The sequence below is a fragment of the Micropterus salmoides genome, unplaced genomic scaffold (genome assembly GCF_014851395.1).
Source record: "Micropterus salmoides isolate LMB-PRFRI ecotype aquatic unplaced genomic scaffold, ASM1485139v1 Ms_hic_scaffold_4247, whole genome shotgun sequence".
NCBI classification, from domain to species: Eukaryota; Metazoa; Chordata; class Actinopteri; order Centrarchiformes; family Centrarchidae; genus Micropterus; species Micropterus salmoides.
This window is the reverse complement of record NW_024043648.1, coordinates 1-19,429: the sequence shown is the minus strand read 5'-3', so window position 1 is coordinate 19,429 and position 19,429 is coordinate 1. Positions and strand designations below refer to the sequence as shown.

The 19,429-nt window shown below is 56.5% G+C and overlaps 25 non-coding genes and 2 pseudogenes across 25 annotated transcripts; all 27 read right to left on the bottom strand.

Annotated features, from left to right (window-relative positions):
• Positions 1–130: 130 nt before the first annotated feature.
• On the bottom strand, positions 131–249 carry LOC119887651. The gene has a single exon (XR_005441771.1). It is a non-coding gene; the product is annotated as a 5S ribosomal RNA (ribosomal RNA).
• A 601-nt stretch (positions 250–850) lies between these two features.
• On the bottom strand, positions 851–969 carry LOC119887650. The gene has a single exon (XR_005441770.1). It is a non-coding gene; the product is annotated as a 5S ribosomal RNA (ribosomal RNA).
• A 604-nt stretch (positions 970–1,573) lies between these two features.
• On the bottom strand, positions 1,574–1,692 carry LOC119887649. The gene has a single exon (XR_005441769.1). It is a non-coding gene; the product is annotated as a 5S ribosomal RNA (ribosomal RNA).
• A 604-nt stretch (positions 1,693–2,296) lies between these two features.
• On the bottom strand, positions 2,297–2,415 carry LOC119887648. Its single transcript, XR_005441768.1, has one exon. It is a non-coding gene; the product is annotated as a 5S ribosomal RNA (ribosomal RNA).
• Positions 2,416–3,016: 601 nt separating this feature from the next.
• LOC119887647 lies at positions 3,017–3,135 on the bottom strand. Its single transcript, XR_005441767.1, has one exon. It is a non-coding gene; the product is annotated as a 5S ribosomal RNA (ribosomal RNA).
• A 603-nt stretch (positions 3,136–3,738) lies between these two features.
• LOC119887646 lies at positions 3,739–3,857 on the bottom strand. The gene has a single exon (XR_005441766.1). It is a non-coding gene; the product is annotated as a 5S ribosomal RNA (ribosomal RNA).
• A 603-nt stretch (positions 3,858–4,460) lies between these two features.
• Positions 4,461–4,579, bottom strand: LOC119887645. The gene has a single exon (XR_005441765.1). It is a non-coding gene; the product is annotated as a 5S ribosomal RNA (ribosomal RNA).
• A 598-nt stretch (positions 4,580–5,177) lies between these two features.
• LOC119887644 lies at positions 5,178–5,296 on the bottom strand. Its single transcript, XR_005441764.1, has one exon. It is a non-coding gene; the product is annotated as a 5S ribosomal RNA (ribosomal RNA).
• A 601-nt stretch (positions 5,297–5,897) lies between these two features.
• On the bottom strand, positions 5,898–6,016 carry LOC119887642. Its single transcript, XR_005441762.1, has one exon. It is a non-coding gene; the product is annotated as a 5S ribosomal RNA (ribosomal RNA).
• A 603-nt stretch (positions 6,017–6,619) lies between these two features.
• On the bottom strand, positions 6,620–6,738 carry LOC119887641. The gene has a single exon (XR_005441761.1). It is a non-coding gene; the product is annotated as a 5S ribosomal RNA (ribosomal RNA).
• Positions 6,739–7,339: 601 nt separating this feature from the next.
• Positions 7,340–7,458, bottom strand: LOC119887640. Its single transcript, XR_005441760.1, has one exon. It is a non-coding gene; the product is annotated as a 5S ribosomal RNA (ribosomal RNA).
• Positions 7,459–8,058: 600 nt separating this feature from the next.
• Positions 8,059–8,177, bottom strand: LOC119887639. The gene has a single exon (XR_005441759.1). It is a non-coding gene; the product is annotated as a 5S ribosomal RNA (ribosomal RNA).
• Positions 8,178–8,777: 600 nt separating this feature from the next.
• LOC119887637 lies at positions 8,778–8,896 on the bottom strand. The gene has a single exon (XR_005441758.1). It is a non-coding gene; the product is annotated as a 5S ribosomal RNA (ribosomal RNA).
• Positions 8,897–9,502: 606 nt separating this feature from the next.
• LOC119887636 lies at positions 9,503–9,621 on the bottom strand. The gene has a single exon (XR_005441757.1). It is a non-coding gene; the product is annotated as a 5S ribosomal RNA (ribosomal RNA).
• Positions 9,622–10,224: 603 nt separating this feature from the next.
• On the bottom strand, positions 10,225–10,343 carry LOC119887635. The gene has a single exon (XR_005441756.1). It is a non-coding gene; the product is annotated as a 5S ribosomal RNA (ribosomal RNA).
• A 601-nt stretch (positions 10,344–10,944) lies between these two features.
• LOC119887634 lies at positions 10,945–11,063 on the bottom strand. Its single transcript, XR_005441755.1, has one exon. It is a non-coding gene; the product is annotated as a 5S ribosomal RNA (ribosomal RNA).
• Positions 11,064–11,663: 600 nt separating this feature from the next.
• LOC119887633 lies at positions 11,664–11,782 on the bottom strand. Its single transcript, XR_005441754.1, has one exon. It is a non-coding gene; the product is annotated as a 5S ribosomal RNA (ribosomal RNA).
• A 601-nt stretch (positions 11,783–12,383) lies between these two features.
• LOC119887632 lies at positions 12,384–12,502 on the bottom strand. The gene has a single exon (XR_005441753.1). It is a non-coding gene; the product is annotated as a 5S ribosomal RNA (ribosomal RNA).
• Positions 12,503–13,107: 605 nt separating this feature from the next.
• LOC119887678 lies at positions 13,108–13,226 on the bottom strand. Its single transcript, XR_005441792.1, has one exon. It is a non-coding gene; the product is annotated as a 5S ribosomal RNA (ribosomal RNA).
• A 599-nt stretch (positions 13,227–13,825) lies between these two features.
• On the bottom strand, positions 13,826–13,944 carry LOC119887666. The gene has a single exon (XR_005441785.1). It is a non-coding gene; the product is annotated as a 5S ribosomal RNA (ribosomal RNA).
• A 600-nt stretch (positions 13,945–14,544) lies between these two features.
• On the bottom strand, positions 14,545–14,663 carry LOC119887655. Its single transcript, XR_005441774.1, has one exon. It is a non-coding gene; the product is annotated as a 5S ribosomal RNA (ribosomal RNA).
• A 603-nt stretch (positions 14,664–15,266) lies between these two features.
• Positions 15,267–15,385, bottom strand: LOC119887643. Its single transcript, XR_005441763.1, has one exon. It is a non-coding gene; the product is annotated as a 5S ribosomal RNA (ribosomal RNA).
• Positions 15,386–15,986: 601 nt separating this feature from the next.
• On the bottom strand, positions 15,987–16,105 carry LOC119887631. Its single transcript, XR_005441752.1, has one exon. It is a non-coding gene; the product is annotated as a 5S ribosomal RNA (ribosomal RNA).
• Positions 16,106–16,700: 595 nt separating this feature from the next.
• On the bottom strand, positions 16,701–16,816 carry LOC119887676 (annotated as a pseudogene).
• A 595-nt stretch (positions 16,817–17,411) lies between these two features.
• On the bottom strand, positions 17,412–17,529 carry LOC119887669. The gene has a single exon (XR_005441788.1). It is a non-coding gene; the product is annotated as a 5S ribosomal RNA (ribosomal RNA).
• Positions 17,530–18,128: 599 nt separating this feature from the next.
• On the bottom strand, positions 18,129–18,246 carry LOC119887673. Its single transcript, XR_005441791.1, has one exon. It is a non-coding gene; the product is annotated as a 5S ribosomal RNA (ribosomal RNA).
• A 594-nt stretch (positions 18,247–18,840) lies between these two features.
• Positions 18,841–18,955, bottom strand: LOC119887675 (annotated as a pseudogene).
• Positions 18,956–19,429: the final 474 nt, after the last annotated feature.

Here is a 19,429-nt window from a genome sequence, read left to right as displayed (position 1 = left end):
GTACAGGATAGGGAGAAAAAGAAGCAGCAGCAGCAGCAGCAGCAGCCCCCTGCTGTTTCCTAAAGAGACGTTCAAAAGATCTCCTTTCACCGAAGCGCCCTCTGCCGTTTTTCGAAGGCGAAGCGAAAAAGGCTTACAGCACCGGGTATTCCCAGGCGGTCACCCGTCCAAGTACTAACCAGGCCCTGCTCTGCTTAGCTTCCGAGATCGGACGAGATCGGGCGCTCCCAGAGCGGTGTGGCCGTAAGCCACTCAGGCGCCCCCAAACGGCCCTTCAAAAGATGTTCTACGGCTAATTGACAAAAAACGTATTCTGCCCATAATGTCCAAGGTGCTCCAGAGTCACTTGGAATCCACAGGCACTGATTCCTGGGTAAACATCCAGGAACCGGGACACCGTTCACGCTGGCAGTCCACAGACAGGAATAGGCACCCGTTCCCGGGTATGGGTACAGCGACAAGGCCACCTTCAGCCGGAGGTCCTCACTCACAAACAGACGCTCATTCCTGGGTGGACATTCAGGAAAAGGATCCAGTCCGCCTGGAAGTCCCTAGCCAGGATCAGACGCTCTCCCGTCCAAGTCCTAAGCAGGCCCTGCCAAGCCTGGCTTCCGAGATCAGGCGAGATCGGGCAGTCCCAGGCCGGAATGGCCGTAAGCTGCCTTTGCACACCCCAGACGGGCCTTCAAAACACGATGTAACATTTACACAGCACTGTGTACAGGATAGGGAGAAAAAGCAGCAGCAGCAGCAGCAGCAGCAGCGCCCCCTGCTGTTTCCTAAAGAGACGTTCAAAAGATCTCCTTTCACCGAAGCGCCCTCTGCCGTTTTTCGAAGGCGAAGCGAAAAAGGCTTACAGCACCGGGTATTCCCAGGCGGTCACCCGTCCAAGTACTAACCAGGCCCTGCTCTGCTTAGCTTCCGAGATCGGACGAGATCGGGCGCTCCCAGAGCGGTGTGGCCGTAAGCCACTCAGGCGCCCCCAAACGGCCCTTCAAAAGATGTTCTACGGCTAATTGACAAAAAACGTATTCTGCCCATAATGTCCAAGGTGCTCCAGAGTCACTTGGAATCCACAGGCACTGATTCCTGGGTAAACATCCAGGAACCGGGACACCGTTCACGCTGGCAGTCCACAGACAGGAATAGGCACCCGTTCCCGGGTATGGGTACAGCGACAAGGCCACCTTCAGCCGGAGGTCCTCACTCACAAACAGACGCTCATTCCTGGGTGGACATTCAGGAAAAGGATCCAGTCCGCCTGGAAGTCCCTAGCCAGGATCAGACGCTCTCCCGTCCAAGTCCTAAGCAGGCCCTGCCAAGCCTGGCTTCCGAGATCAGGCGAGATCGGGCAGTCCCAGGCCGGAATGGCCGTAAGCTGCCTTTGCACACCCCAGACGGGCCTTCAAAACACGATGTAACATTTACACAGCACTGTGTACAGGATAGGGAGAAAAAGAAGCAGCAGCAGCAGCAGCAGCAGCAGCGCCCCCTGCTGTTTCCTAAAGAGACGTTCAAAAGATCTCCTTTCACCGAAGCGCCCTCTGCCGTTTTTCGAAGGCGAAGCGAAAAAGGCTTACAGCACCGGGTATTCCCAGGCGGTCACCCGTCCAAGTACTAACCAGGCCCTGCTCTGCTTAGCTTCCGAGATCGGACGAGATCGGGCGCTCCCAGAGCGGTGTGGCCGTAAGCCACTCAGGCGCCCCCAAACGGCCCTTCAAAAGATGTTCTACGGCTAATTGACAAAAAACGTATTCTGCCCATAATGTCCAAGGTGCTCCAGAGTCACTTGGAATCCACAGGCACTGATTCCTGGGTAAACATCCAGGAACCGGGACACCGTTCACGCTGGCAGTCCACAGACAGGAATAGGCACCCGTTCCCGGGTATGGGTACAGCGACAAGGCCACCTTCAGCCGGAGGTCCTCACTCACAAACAGACGCTCATTCCTGGGTGGACATTCAGGAAAAGGATCCAGTCCGCCTGGAAGTCCCTAGCCAGGATCAGACGCTCTCCCGTCCAAGTCCTAAGCAGGCCCTGCCAAGCCTGGCTTCCGAGATCAGGCGAGATCGGGCAGTCCCAGGCCGGAATGGCCGTAAGCTGCCTTTGCACACCCCAGACGGGCCTTCAAAACACGATGTAACATTTACACAGCACTGTGTACAGGATAGGGAGAAAAAGAAGCAGCAGCAGCAGCAGCAGCAGCAGCGCCCCCTGCTGTTTCCTAAAGAGACGTTCAAAAGATCTCCTTTCACCGAAGCGCCCTCTGCCGTTTTTCGAAGGCGAAGCGAAAAAGGCTTACAGCACCGGGTATTCCCAGGCGGTCACCCGTCCAAGTACTAACCAGGCCCTGCTCTGCTTAGCTTCCGAGATCGGACGAGATCGGGCGCTCCCAGAGCGGTGTGGCCGTAAGCCACTCAGGCGCCCCCAAACGGCCCTTCAAAAGATGTTCTACGGCTAATTGACAAAAAACGTATTCTGCCCATAATGTCCAAGGTGCTCCAGAGTCACTTGGAATCCACAGGCACTGATTCCTGGGTAAACATCCAGGAACCGGGACACCGTTCACGCTGGCAGTCCACAGACAGGAATAGGCACCCGTTCCCGGGTATGGGTACAGCGACAAGGCCACCTTCAGCCGGAGGTCCTCACTCACAAACAGACGCTCATTCCTGGGTGGACATTCAGGAAAAGGATCCAGTCCGCCTGGAAGTCCCTAGCCAGGATCAGACGCTCTCCCGTCCAAGTCCTAAGCAGGCCCTGCCAAGCCTGGCTTCCGAGATCAGGCGAGATCGGGCAGTCCCAGGCCGGAATGGCCGTAAGCTGCCTTTGCACACCCCAGACGGGCCTTCAAAACACGATGTAACATTTACACAGCACTGTGTACAGGATAGGGAGAAAAAGAAGCAGCAGCAGCAGCAGCAGCAGCGCCCCCTGCTGTTTCCTAAAGAGACGTTCAAAAGATCTCCTTTCACCGAAGCGCCCTCTGCCGTTTTTCGAAGGCGAAGCGAAAAAGGCTTACAGCACCGGGTATTCCCAGGCGGTCACCCGTCCAAGTACTAACCAGGCCCTGCTCTGCTTAGCTTCCGAGATCGGACGAGATCGGGCGCTCCCAGAGCGGTGTGGCCGTAAGCCACTCAGGCGCCCCCAAACGGCCCTTCAAAAGATGTTCTACGGCTAATTGACAAAAAACGTATTCTGCCCATAATGTCCAAGGTGCTCCAGAGTCACTTGGAATCCACAGGCACTGATTCCTGGGTAAACATCCAGGAACCGGGACACCGTTCACGCTGGCAGTCCACAGACAGGAATAGGCACCCGTTCCCGGGTATGGGTACAGCGACAAGGCCACCTTCAGCCGGAGGTCCTCACTCACAAACAGACGCTCATTCCTGGGTGGACATTCAGGAAAAGGATCCAGTCCGCCTGGAAGTCCCTAGCCAGGATCAGACGCTCTCCCGTCCAAGTCCTAAGCAGGCCCTGCCAAGCCTGGCTTCCGAGATCAGGCGAGATCGGGCAGTCCCAGGCCGGAATGGCCGTAAGCTGCCTTTGCACACCCCAGACGGGCCTTCAAAACACGATGTAACATTTACACAGCACTGTGTACAGGATAGGGAGAAAAAGAAGCAGCAGCAGCAGCAGCAGCAGCAGCGCCCCTGCTGTTTCCTAAAGAGACGTTCAAAAGATCTCCTTTCACCGAAGCGCCCTCTGCCGTTTTTCGAAGGCGAAGCGAAAAAGGCTTACAGCACCGGGTATTCCCAGGCGGTCACCCGTCCAAGTACTAACCAGGCCCTGCTCTGCTTAGCTTCCGAGATCGGACGAGATCGGGCGCTCCCAGAGCGGTGTGGCCGTAAGCCACTCAGGCGCCCCCAAACGGCCCTTCAAAAGATGTTCTACGGCTAATTGACAAAAAACGTATTCTGCCCATAATGTCCAAGGTGCTCCAGAGTCACTTGGAATCCACAGGCACTGATTCCTGGGTAAACATCCAGGAACCGGGACACCGTTCACGCTGGCAGTCCACAGACAGGAATAGGCACCCGTTCCCGGGTATGGGTACAGCGACAAGGCCACCTTCAGCCGGAGGTCCTCACTCACAAACAGACGCTCATTCCTGGGTGGACATTCAGGAAAAGGATCCAGTCCGCCTGGAAGTCCCTAGCCAGGATCAGACGCTCTCCCGTCCAAGTCCTAAGCAGGCCCTGCCAAGCCTGGCTTCCGAGATCAGGCGAGATCGGGCAGTCCCAGGCCGGAATGGCCGTAAGCTGCCTTTGCACACCCCAGACGGGCCTTCAAAACACGATGTAACATTTACACAGCACTGTGTACAGGATAGGGAGAAAAAGAAGCAGCAGCAGCAGCAGCAGCAGCAGCGCCCCTGCTGTTTCCTAAAGAGACGTTCAAAAGATCTCCTTTCACCGAAGCGCCCTCTGCCGTTTTTCGAAGGCGAAGCGAAAAAGGCTTACAGCACCGGGTATTCCCAGGCGGTCACCCGTCCAAGTACTAACCAGGCCCTGCTCTGCTTAGCTTCCGAGATCGGACGAGATCGGGCGCTCCCAGAGCGGTGTGGCCGTAAGCCACTCAGGCGCCCCCAAACGGCCCTTCAAAAGATGTTCTACGGCTAATTGACAAAAAACGTATTCTGCCCATAATGTCCAAGGTGCTCCAGAGTCACTTGGAATCCACAGGCACTGATTCCTGGGTAAACATCCAGGAACCGGGACACCGTTCACGCTGGCAGTCCACAGACAGGAATAGGCACCCGTTCCCGGGTATGGGTACAGCGACAAGGCCACCTTCAGCCGGAGGTCCTCACTCACAAACAGACGCTCATTCCTGGGTGGACATTCAGGAAAAGGATCCAGTCCGCCTGGAAGTCCCTAGCCAGGATCAGACGCTCTCCCGTCCAAGTCCTAAGCAGGCCCTGCCAAGCCTGGCTTCCGAGATCAGGCGAGATCGGGCAGTCCCAGGCCGGAATGGCCGTAAGCTGCCTTTGCACACCCCAGACGGGCCTTCAAAACACGATGTAACATTTACACAGCACTGTGTACAGGATAGGGAGAAAAAGAAGCAGCAGCAGCAGCAGCAGCGCCCCCTGCTGTTTCCTAAAGAGACGTTCAAAAGATCTCCTTTCACCGAAGCGCCCTCTGCCGTTTTTCGAAGGCGAAGCGAAAAAGGCTTACAGCACCGGGTATTCCCAGGCGGTCACCCGTCCAAGTACTAACCAGGCCCTGCTCTGCTTAGCTTCCGAGATCGGACGAGATCGGGCGCTCCCAGAGCGGTGTGGCCGTAAGCCACTCAGGCGCCCCCAAACGGCCCTTCAAAAGATGTTCTACGGCTAATTGACAAAAAACGTATTCTGCCCATAATGTCCAAGGTGCTCCAGAGTCACTTGGAATCCACAGGCACTGATTCCTGGGTAAACATCCAGGAACCGGGACACCGTTCACGCTGGCAGTCCACAGACAGGAATAGGCACCCGTTCCCGGGTATGGGTACAGCGACAAGGCCACCTTCAGCCGGAGGTCCTCACTCACAAACAGACGCTCATTCCTGGGTGGACATTCAGGAAAAGGATCCAGTCCGCCTGGAAGTCCCTAGCCAGGATCAGACGCTCTCCCGTCCAAGTCCTAAGCAGGCCCTGCCAAGCCTGGCTTCCGAGATCAGGCGAGATCGGGCAGTCCCAGGCCGGAATGGCCGTAAGCTGCCTTTGCACACCCCAGACGGGCCTTCAAAACACGATGTAACATTTACACAGCACTGTGTACAGGATAGGGAGAAAAAGAAGCAGCAGCAGCAGCAGCAGCAGCGCCCCCTGCTGTTTCCTAAAGAGACGTTCAAAAGATCTCCTTTCACCGAAGCGCCCTCTGCCGTTTTTCGAAGGCGAAGCGAAAAAGGCTTACAGCACCGGGTATTCCCAGGCGGTCACCCGTCCAAGTACTAACCAGGCCCTGCTCTGCTTAGCTTCCGAGATCGGACGAGATCGGGCGCTCCCAGAGCGGTGTGGCCGTAAGCCACTCAGGCGCCCCCAAACGGCCCTTCAAAAGATGTTCTACGGCTAATTGACAAAAAACGTATTCTGCCCATAATGTCCAAGGTGCTCCAGAGTCACTTGGAATCCACAGGCACTGATTCCTGGGTAAACATCCAGGAACCGGGACACCGTTCACGCTGGCAGTCCACAGACAGGAATAGGCACCCGTTCCCGGGTATGGGTACAGCGACAAGGCCACCTTCAGCCGGAGGTCCTCACTCACAAACAGACGCTCATTCCTGGGTGGACATTCAGGAAAAGGATCCAGTCCGCCTGGAAGTCCCTAGCCAGGATCAGACGCTCTCCCGTCCAAGTCCTAAGCAGGCCCTGCCAAGCCTGGCTTCCGAGATCAGGCGAGATCGGGCAGTCCCAGGCCGGAATGGCCGTAAGCTGCCTTTGCACACCCCAGACGGGCCTTCAAAACACGATGTAACATTTACACAGCACTGTGTACAGGATAGGGAGAAAAAGAAGCAGCAGCAGCAGCAGCAGCAGCAGCGCCCCTGCTGTTTCCTAAAGAGACGTTCAAAAGATCTCCTTTCACCGAAGCGCCCTCTGCCGTTTTTCGAAGGCGAAGCGAAAAAGGCTTACAGCACCGGGTATTCCCAGGCGGTCACCCGTCCAAGTACTAACCAGGCCCTGCTCTGCTTAGCTTCCGAGATCGGACGAGATCGGGCGCTCCCAGAGCGGTGTGGCCGTAAGCCACTCAGGCGCCCCCAAACGGCCCTTCAAAAGATGTTCTACGGCTAATTGACAAAAAACGTATTCTGCCCATAATGTCCAAGGTGCTCCAGAGTCACTTGGAATCCACAGGCACTGATTCCTGGGTAAACATCCAGGAACCGGGACACCGTTCACGCTGGCAGTCCACAGACAGGAATAGGCACCCGTTCCCGGGTATGGGTACAGCGACAAGGCCACCTTCAGCCGGAGGTCCTCACTCACAAACAGACGCTCATTCCTGGGTGGACATTCAGGAAAAGGATCCAGTCCGCCTGGAAGTCCCTAGCCAGGATCAGACGCTCTCCCGTCCAAGTCCTAAGCAGGCCCTGCCAAGCCTGGCTTCCGAGATCAGGCGAGATCGGGCAGTCCCAGGCCGGAATGGCCGTAAGCTGCCTTTGCACACCCCAGACGGGCCTTCAAAACACGATGTAACATTTACACAGCACTGTGTACAGGATAGGGAGAAAAAGAAGCAGCAGCAGCAGCAGCAGCAGCGCCCCCTGCTGTTTCCTAAAGAGACGTTCAAAAGATCTCCTTTCACCGAAGCGCCCTCTGCCGTTTTTCGAAGGCGAAGCGAAAAAGGCTTACAGCACCGGGTATTCCCAGGCGGTCACCCGTCCAAGTACTAACCAGGCCCTGCTCTGCTTAGCTTCCGAGATCGGACGAGATCGGGCGCTCCCAGAGCGGTGTGGCCGTAAGCCACTCAGGCGCCCCCAAACGGCCCTTCAAAAGATGTTCTACGGCTAATTGACAAAAAACGTATTCTGCCCATAATGTCCAAGGTGCTCCAGAGTCACTTGGAATCCACAGGCACTGATTCCTGGGTAAACATCCAGGAACCGGGACACCGTTCACGCTGGCAGTCCACAGACAGGAATAGGCACCCGTTCCCGGGTATGGGTACAGCGACAAGGCCACCTTCAGCCGGAGGTCCTCACTCACAAACAGACGCTCATTCCTGGGTGGACATTCAGGAAAAGGATCCAGTCCGCCTGGAAGTCCCTAGCCAGGATCAGACGCTCTCCCGTCCAAGTCCTAAGCAGGCCCTGCCAAGCCTGGCTTCCGAGATCAGGCGAGATCGGGCAGTCCCAGGCCGGAATGGCCGTAAGCTGCCTTTGCACACCCCAGACGGGCCTTCAAAACACGATGTAACATTTACACAGCACTGTGTACAGGATAGGGAGAAAAAGAAGCAGCAGCAGCAGCAGCAGCAGCGGCCCTGCTGTTTCCTAAAGAGACGTTCAAAAGATCTCCTTTCACCGAAGCGCCCTCTGCCGTTTTTCGAAGGCGAAGCGAAAAAGGCTTACAGCACCGGGTATTCCCAGGCGGTCACCCGTCCAAGTACTAACCAGGCCCTGCTCTGCTTAGCTTCCGAGATCGGACGAGATCGGGCGCTCCCAGAGCGGTGTGGCCGTAAGCCACTCAGGCGCCCCCAAACGGCCCTTCAAAAGATGTTCTACGGCTAATTGACAAAAAACGTATTCTGCCCATAATGTCCAAGGTGCTCCAGAGTCACTTGGAATCCACAGGCACTGATTCCTGGGTAAACATCCAGGAACCGGGACACCGTTCACGCTGGCAGTCCACAGACAGGAATAGGCACCCGTTCCCGGGTATGGGTACAGCGACAAGGCCACCTTCAGCCGGAGGTCCTCACTCACAAACAGACGCTCATTCCTGGGTGGACATTCAGGAAAAGGATCCAGTCCGCCTGGAAGTCCCTAGCCAGGATCAGACGCTCTCCCGTCCAAGTCCTAAGCAGGCCCTGCCAAGCCTGGCTTCCGAGATCAGGCGAGATCGGGCAGTCCCAGGCCGGAATGGCCGTAAGCTGCCTTTGCACACCCCAGACGGGCCTTCAAAACACGATGTAACATTTACACAGCACTGTGTACAGGATAGGGAGAAAAAGAAGCAGCAGCAGCAGCAGCAGCAGCGGCCCTGCTGTTTCCTAAAGAGACGTTCAAAAGATCTCCTTTCACCGAAGCGCCCTCTGCCGTTTTTCGAAGGCGAAGCGAAAAAGGCTTACAGCACCGGGTATTCCCAGGCGGTCACCCGTCCAAGTACTAACCAGGCCCTGCTCTGCTTAGCTTCCGAGATCGGACGAGATCGGGCGCTCCCAGAGCGGTGTGGCCGTAAGCCACTCAGGCGCCCCCAAACGGCCCTTCAAAAGATGTTCTACGGCTAATTGACAAAAAACGTATTCTGCCCATAATGTCCAAGGTGCTCCAGAGTCACTTGGAATCCACAGGCACTGATTCCTGGGTAAACATCCAGGAACCGGGACACCGTTCACGCTGGCAGTCCACAGACAGGAATAGGCACCCGTTCCCGGGTATGGGTACAGCGACAAGGCCACCTTCAGCCGGAGGTCCTCACTCACAAACAGACGCTCATTCCTGGGTGGACATTCAGGAAAAGGATCCAGTCCGCCTGGAAGTCCCTAGCCAGGATCAGACGCTCTCCCGTCCAAGTCCTAAGCAGGCCCTGCCAAGCCTGGCTTCCGAGATCAGGCGAGATCGGGCAGTCCCAGGCCGGAATGGCCGTAAGCTGCCTTTGCACACCCCAGACGGGCCTTCAAAACACGATGTAACATTTACACAGCACTGTGTACAGGATAGGGAGAAAAAGAAGCAGCAGCAGCAGCAGCAGCAGCAGCAGCGCCCCTGCTGTTTCCTAAAGAGACGTTCAAAAGATCTCCTTTCACCGAAGCGCCCTCTGCCGTTTTTCGAAGGCGAAGCGAAAAAGGCTTACAGCACCGGGTATTCCCAGGCGGTCACCCGTCCAAGTACTAACCAGGCCCTGCTCTGCTTAGCTTCCGAGATCGGACGAGATCGGGCGCTCCCAGAGCGGTGTGGCCGTAAGCCACTCAGGCGCCCCCAAACGGCCCTTCAAAAGATGTTCTACGGCTAATTGACAAAAAACGTATTCTGCCCATAATGTCCAAGGTGCTCCAGAGTCACTTGGAATCCACAGGCACTGATTCCTGGGTAAACATCCAGGAACCGGGACACCGTTCACGCTGGCAGTCCACAGACAGGAATAGGCACCCGTTCCCGGGTATGGGTACAGCGACAAGGCCACCTTCAGCCGGAGGTCCTCACTCACAAACAGACGCTCATTCCTGGGTGGACATTCAGGAAAAGGATCCAGTCCGCCTGGAAGTCCCTAGCCAGGATCAGACGCTCTCCCGTCCAAGTCCTAAGCAGGCCCTGCCAAGCCTGGCTTCCGAGATCAGGCGAGATCGGGCAGTCCCAGGCCGGAATGGCCGTAAGCTGCCTTTGCACACCCCAGACGGGCCTTCAAAACACGATGTAACATTTACACAGCACTGTGTACAGGATAGGGAGAAAAAGAAGCAGCAGCAGCAGCAGCAGCAGCAGCGCCCCTGCTGTTTCCTAAAGAGACGTTCAAAAGATCTCCTTTCACCGAAGCGCCCTCTGCCGTTTTTCGAAGGCGAAGCGAAAAAGGCTTACAGCACCGGGTATTCCCAGGCGGTCACCCGTCCAAGTACTAACCAGGCCCTGCTCTGCTTAGCTTCCGAGATCGGACGAGATCGGGCGCTCCCAGAGCGGTGTGGCCGTAAGCCACTCAGGCGCCCCCAAACGGCCCTTCAAAAGATGTTCTACGGCTAATTGACAAAAAACGTATTCTGCCCATAATGTCCAAGGTGCTCCAGAGTCACTTGGAATCCACAGGCACTGATTCCTGGGTAAACATCCAGGAACCGGGACACCGTTCACGCTGGCAGTCCACAGACAGGAATAGGCACCCGTTCCCGGGTATGGGTACAGCGACAAGGCCACCTTCAGCCGGAGGTCCTCACTCACAAACAGACGCTCATTCCTGGGTGGACATTCAGGAAAAGGATCCAGTCCGCCTGGAAGTCCCTAGCCAGGATCAGACGCTCTCCCGTCCAAGTCCTAAGCAGGCCCTGCCAAGCCTGGCTTCCGAGATCAGGCGAGATCGGGCAGTCCCAGGCCGGAATGGCCGTAAGCTGCCTTTGCACACCCCAGACGGGCCTTCAAAACACGATGTAACATTTACACAGCACTGTGTACAGGATAGGGAGAAAAAGAGCAGCAGCAGCAGCAGCAGCAGCAGCCCCCTGCTGTTTCCTAAAGAGACGTTCAAAAGATCTCCTTTCACCGAAGCGCCCTCTGCCGTTTTTCGAAGGCGAAGCGAAAAAGGCTTACAGCACCGGGTATTCCCAGGCGGTCACCCGTCCAAGTACTAACCAGGCCCTGCTCTGCTTAGCTTCCGAGATCGGACGAGATCGGGCGCTCCCAGAGCGGTGTGGCCGTAAGCCACTCAGGCGCCCCCAAACGGCCCTTCAAAAGATGTTCTACGGCTAATTGACAAAAAACGTATTCTGCCCATAATGTCCAAGGTGCTCCAGAGTCACTTGGAATCCACAGGCACTGATTCCTGGGTAAACATCCAGGAACCGGGACACCGTTCACGCTGGCAGTCCACAGACAGGAATAGGCACCCGTTCCCGGGTATGGGTACAGCGACAAGGCCACCTTCAGCCGGAGGTCCTCACTCACAAACAGACGCTCATTCCTGGGTGGACATTCAGGAAAAGGATCCAGTCCGCCTGGAAGTCCCTAGCCAGGATCAGACGCTCTCCCGTCCAAGTCCTAAGCAGGCCCTGCCAAGCCTGGCTTCCGAGATCAGGCGAGATCGGGCAGTCCCAGGCCGGAATGGCCGTAAGCTGCCTTTGCACACCCCAGACGGGCCTTCAAAACACGATGTAACATTTACACAGCACTGTGTACAGGATAGGGAGAAAAAGAAGCAGCAGCAGCAGCAGCAGCAGCGGCCCTGCTGTTTCCTAAAGAGACGTTCAAAAGATCTCCTTTCACCGAAGCGCCCTCTGCCGTTTTTCGAAGGCGAAGCGAAAAAGGCTTACAGCACCGGGTATTCCCAGGCGGTCACCCGTCCAAGTACTAACCAGGCCCTGCTCTGCTTAGCTTCCGAGATCGGACGAGATCGGGCGCTCCCAGAGCGGTGTGGCCGTAAGCCACTCAGGCGCCCCCAAACGGCCCTTCAAAAGATGTTCTACGGCTAATTGACAAAAAACGTATTCTGCCCATAATGTCCAAGGTGCTCCAGAGTCACTTGGAATCCACAGGCACTGATTCCTGGGTAAACATCCAGGAACCGGGACACCGTTCACGCTGGCAGTCCACAGACAGGAATAGGCACCCGTTCCCGGGTATGGGTACAGCGACAAGGCCACCTTCAGCCGGAGGTCCTCACTCACAAACAGACGCTCATTCCTGGGTGGACATTCAGGAAAAGGATCCAGTCCGCCTGGAAGTCCCTAGCCAGGATCAGACGCTCTCCCGTCCAAGTCCTAAGCAGGCCCTGCCAAGCCTGGCTTCCGAGATCAGGCGAGATCGGGCAGTCCCAGGCCGGAATGGCCGTAAGCTGCCTTTGCACACCCCAGACGGGCCTTCAAAACACGATGTAACATTTACACAGCACTGTGTACAGGATAGGGAGAAAAAGAAGCAGCAGCAGCAGCAGCAGCAGCGCCCCCTGCTGTTTCCTAAAGAGACGTTCAAAAGATCTCCTTTCACCGAAGCGCCCTCTGCCGTTTTTCGAAGGCGAAGCGAAAAAGGCTTACAGCACCGGGTATTCCCAGGCGGTCACCCGTCCAAGTACTAACCAGGCCCTGCTCTGCTTAGCTTCCGAGATCGGACGAGATCGGGCGCTCCCAGAGCGGTGTGGCCGTAAGCCACTCAGGCGCCCCCAAACGGCCCTTCAAAAGATGTTCTACGGCTAATTGACAAAAAACGTATTCTGCCCATAATGTCCAAGGTGCTCCAGAGTCACTTGGAATCCACAGGCACTGATTCCTGGGTAAACATCCAGGAACCGGGACACCGTTCACGCTGGCAGTCCACAGACAGGAATAGGCACCCGTTCCCGGGTATGGGTACAGCGACAAGGCCACCTTCAGCCGGAGGTCCTCACTCACAAACAGACGCTCATTCCTGGGTGGACATTCAGGAAAAGGATCCAGTCCGCCTGGAAGTCCCTAGCCAGGATCAGACGCTCTCCCGTCCAAGTCCTAAGCAGGCCCTGCCAAGCCTGGCTTCCGAGATCAGGCGAGATCGGGCAGTCCCAGGCCGGAATGGCCGTAAGCTGCCTTTGCACACCCCAGACGGGCCTTCAAAACACGATGTAACATTTACACAGCACTGTGTACAGGATAGGGAGAAAAAGAGAGCAGCAGCAGCAGCAGCAGCAGCAGCGCCCCCTGCTGTTTCCTAAAGAGACGTTCAAAAGATCTCCTTTCACCGAAGCGCCCTCTGCCGTTTTTCGAAGGCGAAGCGAAAAAGGCTTACAGCACCGGGTATTCCCAGGCGGTCACCCGTCCAAGTACTAACCAGGCCCTGCTCTGCTTAGCTTCCGAGATCGGACGAGATCGGGCGCTCCCAGAGCGGTGTGGCCGTAAGCCACTCAGGCGCCCCCAAACGGCCCTTCAAAAGATGTTCTACGGCTAATTGACAAAAAACGTATTCTGCCCATAATGTCCAAGGTGCTCCAGAGTCACTTGGAATCCACAGGCACTGATTCCTGGGTAAACATCCAGGAACCGGGACACCGTTCACGCTGGCAGTCCACAGACAGGAATAGGCACCCGTTCCCGGGTATGGGTACAGCGACAAGGCCACCTTCAGCCGGAGGTCCTCACTCACAAACAGACGCTCATTCCTGGGTGGACATTCAGGAAAAGGATCCAGTCCGCCTGGAAGTCCCTAGCCAGGATCAGACGCTCTCCCGTCCAAGTCCTAAGCAGGCCCTGCCAAGCCTGGCTTCCGAGATCAGGCGAGATCGGGCAGTCCCAGGCCGGAATGGCCGTAAGCTGCCTTTGCACACCCCAGACGGGCCTTCAAAACACGATGTAACATTTACACAGCACTGTGTACAGGATAGGGAGAAAAGAAGCAGCAGCAGCAGCAGCAGCAGCGCCCCTGCTGTTTCCTAAAGAGACGTTCAAAAGATCTCCTTTCACCGAAGCGCCCTCTGCCGTTTTTCGAAGGCGAAGCGAAAAAGGCTTACAGCACCGGGTATTCCCAGGCGGTCACCCGTCCAAGTACTAACCAGGCCCTGCTCTGCTTAGCTTCCGAGATCGGACGAGATCGGGCGCTCCCAGAGCGGTGTGGCCGTAAGCCACTCAGGCGCCCCCAAACGGCCCTTCAAAAGATGTTCTACGGCTAATTGACAAAAAACGTATTCTGCCCATAATGTCCAAGGTGCTCCAGAGTCACTTGGAATCCACAGGCACTGATTCCTGGGTAAACATCCAGGAACCGGGACACCGTTCACGCTGGCAGTCCACAGACAGGAATAGGCACCCGTTCCCGGGTATGGGTACAGCGACAAGGCCACCTTCAGCCGGAGGTCCTCACTCACAAACAGACGCTCATTCCTGGGTGGACATTCAGGAAAAGGATCCAGTCCGCCTGGAAGTCCCTAGCCAGGATCAGACGCTCTCCCGTCCAAGTCCTAAGCAGGCCCTGCCAAGCCTGGCTTCCGAGATCAGGCGAGATCGGGCAGTCCCAGGCCGGAATGGCCGTAAGCTGCCTTTGCACACCCCAGACGGGCCTTCAAAACACGATGTAACATTTACACAGCACTGTGTACAGGATAGGGAGAAAAAAAGCAGCAGCAGCAGCAGCAGCAGCGCCCCCTGCTGTTTCCTAAAGAGACGTTCAAAAGATCTCCTTTCACCGAAGCGCCCTCTGCCGTTTTTCGAAGGCGAAGCGAAAAAGGCTTACAGCACCGGGTATTCCCAGGCGGTCACCCGTCCAAGTACTAACCAGGCCCTGCTCTGCTTAGCTTCCGAGATCGGACGAGATCGGGCGCTCCCAGAGCGGTGTGGCCGTAAGCCACTCAGGCGCCCCCAAACGGCCCTTCAAAAGATGTTCTACGGCTAATTGACAAAAAACGTATTCTGCCCATAATGTCCAAGGTGCTCCAGAGTCACTTGGAATCCACAGGCACTGATTCCTGGGTAAACATCCAGGAACCGGGACACCGTTCACGCTGGCAGTCCACAGACAGGAATAGGCACCCGTTCCCGGGTATGGGTACAGCGACAAGGCCACCTTCAGCCGGAGGTCCTCACTCACAAACAGACGCTCATTCCTGGGTGGACATTCAGGAAAAGGATCCAGTCCGCCTGGAAGTCCCTAGCCAGGATCAGACGCTCTCCCGTCCAAGTCCTAAGCAGGCCCTGCCAAGCCTGGCTTCCGAGATCAGGCGAGATCGGGCAGTCCCAGGCCGGAATGGCCGTAAGCTGCCTTTGCACACCCCAGACGGGCCTTCAAAACACGATGTAACATTTACACAGCACTGTGTACAGGATAGGGAGAAAAAGAGCAGCAGCAGCAGCAGCAGCAGCAGCGCCCCCTGCTGTTTCCTAAAGAGACGTTCAAAAGATCTCCTTTCACCGAAGCGCCCTCTGCCGTTTTTCGAAGGCGAAGCGAAAAAGGCTTACAGCACCGGGTATTCCCAGGCGGTCACCCGTCCAAGTACTAACCAGGCCCTGCTCTGCTTAGCTTCCGAGATCGGACGAGATCGGGCGCTCCCAGAGCGGTGTGGCCGTAAGCCACTCAGGCGCCCCCAAACGGCCCTTCAAAAGATGTTCTACGGCTAATTGACAAAAAACGTATTCTGCCCATAATGTCCAAGGTGCTCCAGAGTCACTTGGAATCCACAGGCACTGATTCCTGGGTAAACATCCAGGAACCGGGACACCGTTCACGCTGGCAGTCCACAGACAGGAATAGGCACCCGTTCCCGGGTATGGGTACAGCGACAAGGCCACCTTCAGCCGGAGGTCCTCACTCACAAACAGACGCTCATTCCTGGGTGGACATTCAGGAAAAGGATCCAGTCCGCCTGGAAGTCCCTAGCCAGGATCAGACGCTCTCCCGTCCAAGTCCTAAGCAGGCCCTGCCAAGCCTGGCTTCCGAGATCAGGCGAGATCGGGCAGTCCCAGGCCGGAATGGCCGTAAGCTGCCTTTGCACACCCCAGACGGGCCTTCAAAACACGATGTAACATTTACACAGCACTGTGTACAGGATAGGGAGAAAAAGAGCAGCAGCAGCAGCAGCAGCAGCAGCCCCCTGCTGTTTCCTAAAGAGACGTTCAAAAGATCTCCTTTCACCGAAGCGCCCTCTGCCGTTTTTCGAAGGCGAAGCGAAAAAGGCTTACAGCACCGGGTATTCCCAGGCGGTCACCCGTCCAAGTACTAACCAGGCCCTGCTCTGCTTAGCTTCCGAGATCGGACGAGATCGGGCGCTCCCAGAGCGGTGTGGCCGTAAGCCACTCAGGCGCCCCCAAACGGCCCTTCAAAAGATGTTCTACGGCTAATTGACAAAAAACGTATTCTGCCCATAATGTCCAAGGTGCTCCAGAGTCACTTGGAATCCACAGGCACTGATTCCTGGGTAAACATCCAGGAACCGGGACACCGTTCACGCTGGCAGTCCACAGACAGGAATAGGCACCCGTTCCCGGGTATGGGTACAGCGACAAGGCCACCTTCAGCCGGAGGTCCTCACTCACAAACAGACGCTCATTCCTGGGTGGACATTCAGGAAAAGGATCCAGTCCGCCTGGAAGTCCCTAGCCAGGATCAGACGCTCTCCCGTCCAAGTCCTAAGCAGGCCCTGCCAAGCCTGGCTTCCGAGATCAGGCGAGATCGGGCAGTCCCAGGCCGGAATGGCCGTAAGCTGCCTTTGCACACCCCAGACGGGCCTTCAAAACACGATGTAACATTTACACAGCACTGTGTACAGGATAGGGAGAAAAAGAAGCAGCAGCAGCAGCAGCAGCCCCTGCTGTTTCCTAAAGAGACGTTCAAAAGATCTCCTTTCACCGAAGCGCCCTCTGCCGTTTTTCGAAGGCGAAGCGAAAAAGGCTTACAGCACGGGTATTCCCAGGCGGTCACCCGTCCAAGTACTAACCAGGCCCTGCTGCTTAGCTTCCGAGATCGGACGAGATCGGGCGCTCCCAGAGCGGTGTGGCCGTAAGCCACTCAGGCCCCCAAACGGCCCTTCAAAAGATGTTCTACGGCTAATTGACAAAAAACGTATTCTGCCCATAATGTCCAAGGTGCTCCAGAGTCACTTGGAATCCACAGGCACTGATTCCTGGGTAAACATCCAGGAACCGGGACACCGTTCACGCTGGCAGTCCACAGACAGGAATAGGCACCCGTTCCCGGGTATGGGTACAGCGACAAGGCCACCTTCAGCGGAGGTCCTCACTCACAAACAGACGCTCATTCCTGGGTGGACATTCAGGAAAAGGATCCAGTCCGCCTGGAAGTCCCTAGCCAGGATCAGACGCTCTCCGTCCAAGTCCTAAGCAGGCCCTGCCAAGCCTGGCTTCCGAGATCAGGCGAGATCGGGCAGTCCCAGGCCGGAATGGCCGTAAGCTGCCTTTGCACACCCCAGACGGGCCTTCAAAACACGATGTAACATTTACACAGCACTGTGTACAGGATAGGGAGAAAAAGAAGCAGCAGCAGCAGCAGCAGCAGCGCCCCCTGCTGTTTCCTAAAGAGACGTTCAAAAGATCTCCTTTCACCGAAGCGCTCTGCCGTTTTTCGAAGGCGAAGCGAAAAAGGCTTACAGCACCGGGTATTCCCAGGCGGTCACCGTCCAAGTACTAACCAGGCCCTGCTCTGCTTAGCTTCCGAGATCGGACGAGATCGGGCGCTCCCAGAGCGGTGTGGCCGTAAGCCACTCAGGCCCCCAAACGGCCCTTCAAAAGATGTTCTACGGCTAATTGACAAAAAACGTATTCTGCCCATAATGTCCAAGGTGCTCCAGAGTCACTTGGAATCCACAGGCACTGATTCCTGGGTAAACATCCAGGAACCGGGACACCGTTCACGCTGGCAGTCCACAGACAGGAATAGGCACCCGTTCCCGGGTATGGGTACAGCGACAAGGCCACCTTCAGCCGGAGGTCCTCACTCACAAACAGACGCTCATTCCTGGGTGGACATTCAGGAAAAGGATCCAGTCCGCCTGGAAGTCCCTAGCCAGGATCAGACGCTCTCCCGTCCAAGTCCTAAGCAGGCCCTGCCAAGCCTGGCTTCCGAGATCAGGCGAGATCGGGCAGTCCCAGGCCGGAATGGCCGTAAGCTGCCTTTGCACACCCAGACGGGCCTTCAAAACACGATGTAACATTTACACAGCACTGTGTACAGGATAGGGAGAAAAGAAGCAGCAGCAGCAGCAGCAGCAGCAGCGCCCCCTGCTGTTTCCTAAAGAGACGTTCAAAAGATCTCCTTTCACCGAAGCGCCTCTGCCGTTTTTCGAAGGCGAAGCGAAAAAGGCTTACAGCACCGGGTATTCCCAGGCGGTCACCCGTCCAAGTACTAACCAGGCCTGCTCTGCTTAGCTTCCGAGATCGGACGAGATCGGGCGCTCCCAGAGCGGTGTGGCCGTAAGCCACTCAGGCCCCCAAACGGCCCTTCAAAAGATGTTCTACGGCTAATTGACAAAAAACGTATTCTGCCCATAATGTCCAAGGTGCTCCAGAGTCACTTGGAATCCACAGGCACTGATTCCTGGGTAAACATCCAGGAACCGGGACACCGTTCACGCTGGCAGTCCACAGACAGGAATAGGCCCGTTCCCGGGTATGGGTACAGCGACAAGGCCACCTTCAGCCGGAGGTCCTCACTCACAAACAGACGCTCATTCCTGGGTGGACATTCAGGAAAAGGATCCAGTCCGCCTGGAAGTCCCTAGCCAGGATCAGACGCTTCCCGTCCAAGTCCTAAGCAGGCCCTGCCAAGCCTGGCTTCCGAGATCAGGCGAGATCGGGCAGTCCCAGGCCGGAATGGCCGTAAGCTGCCTTTGCACACCCCAGACGGGCCTTCAAAACACGATGTAACATTTACACAGCACTGTGTACAGGATAGGGAGAAAAAGAAGCAGCAGCAGCAGCAGCAGCAGCGCCCCTGCTGTTCCTAAAGAGACGTTCAAAAGATCTCCTTTCACCGAAGCGCCCTCTGCCGTTTTTCGAAGGCGAAGCGAAAAAGGCTTACAGCACCGGGTATTCCCAGGCGGTCACCCGTCCAAGTACTAACCAGGCCCTGCTGCTTAGCTTCCGAGATCGGACGAGATCGGGCGCCCAGAGCGGTGTGGCCGTAAGCCACTCAGGCGCCCCAAACGGCCCTTCAAAAGATGTTCTACGGCTAATTGACAAAAAACGTATTCTGCCCATAATGTCCAAGGTGCTCCAGAGTCACTTGGAATCCACAGGCACTGATTCTGGGTAAACATCCAGGAACCGGGACACCGTTCACGCTGGCAGTCCACAGACAGGAATAGGCACCCGTTCCCGGGTATGGGTACAGCGACAAGGCACCTTCAGCCGGAGGTCCTCACTCACAAACAGACGCTCATTCCTGGGTGGACATTCAGGAAAAGGATCCAGTCCGCCTGGAAGTCCCTAGCCAGGATCAGACGCTCTCCCGTCCAAGTCCTAAGCAGGCCCTGCCAAGCCTGGCTTCCGAGATCAGGCGAGATCGGGCAGTCCCAGGCCGGAATGGCCGTAAGCTGCCTTTGCACACCCCAGACGGGCCTTCAAAACACGATGTAACATTTACACAGCACTGTGTACAGGA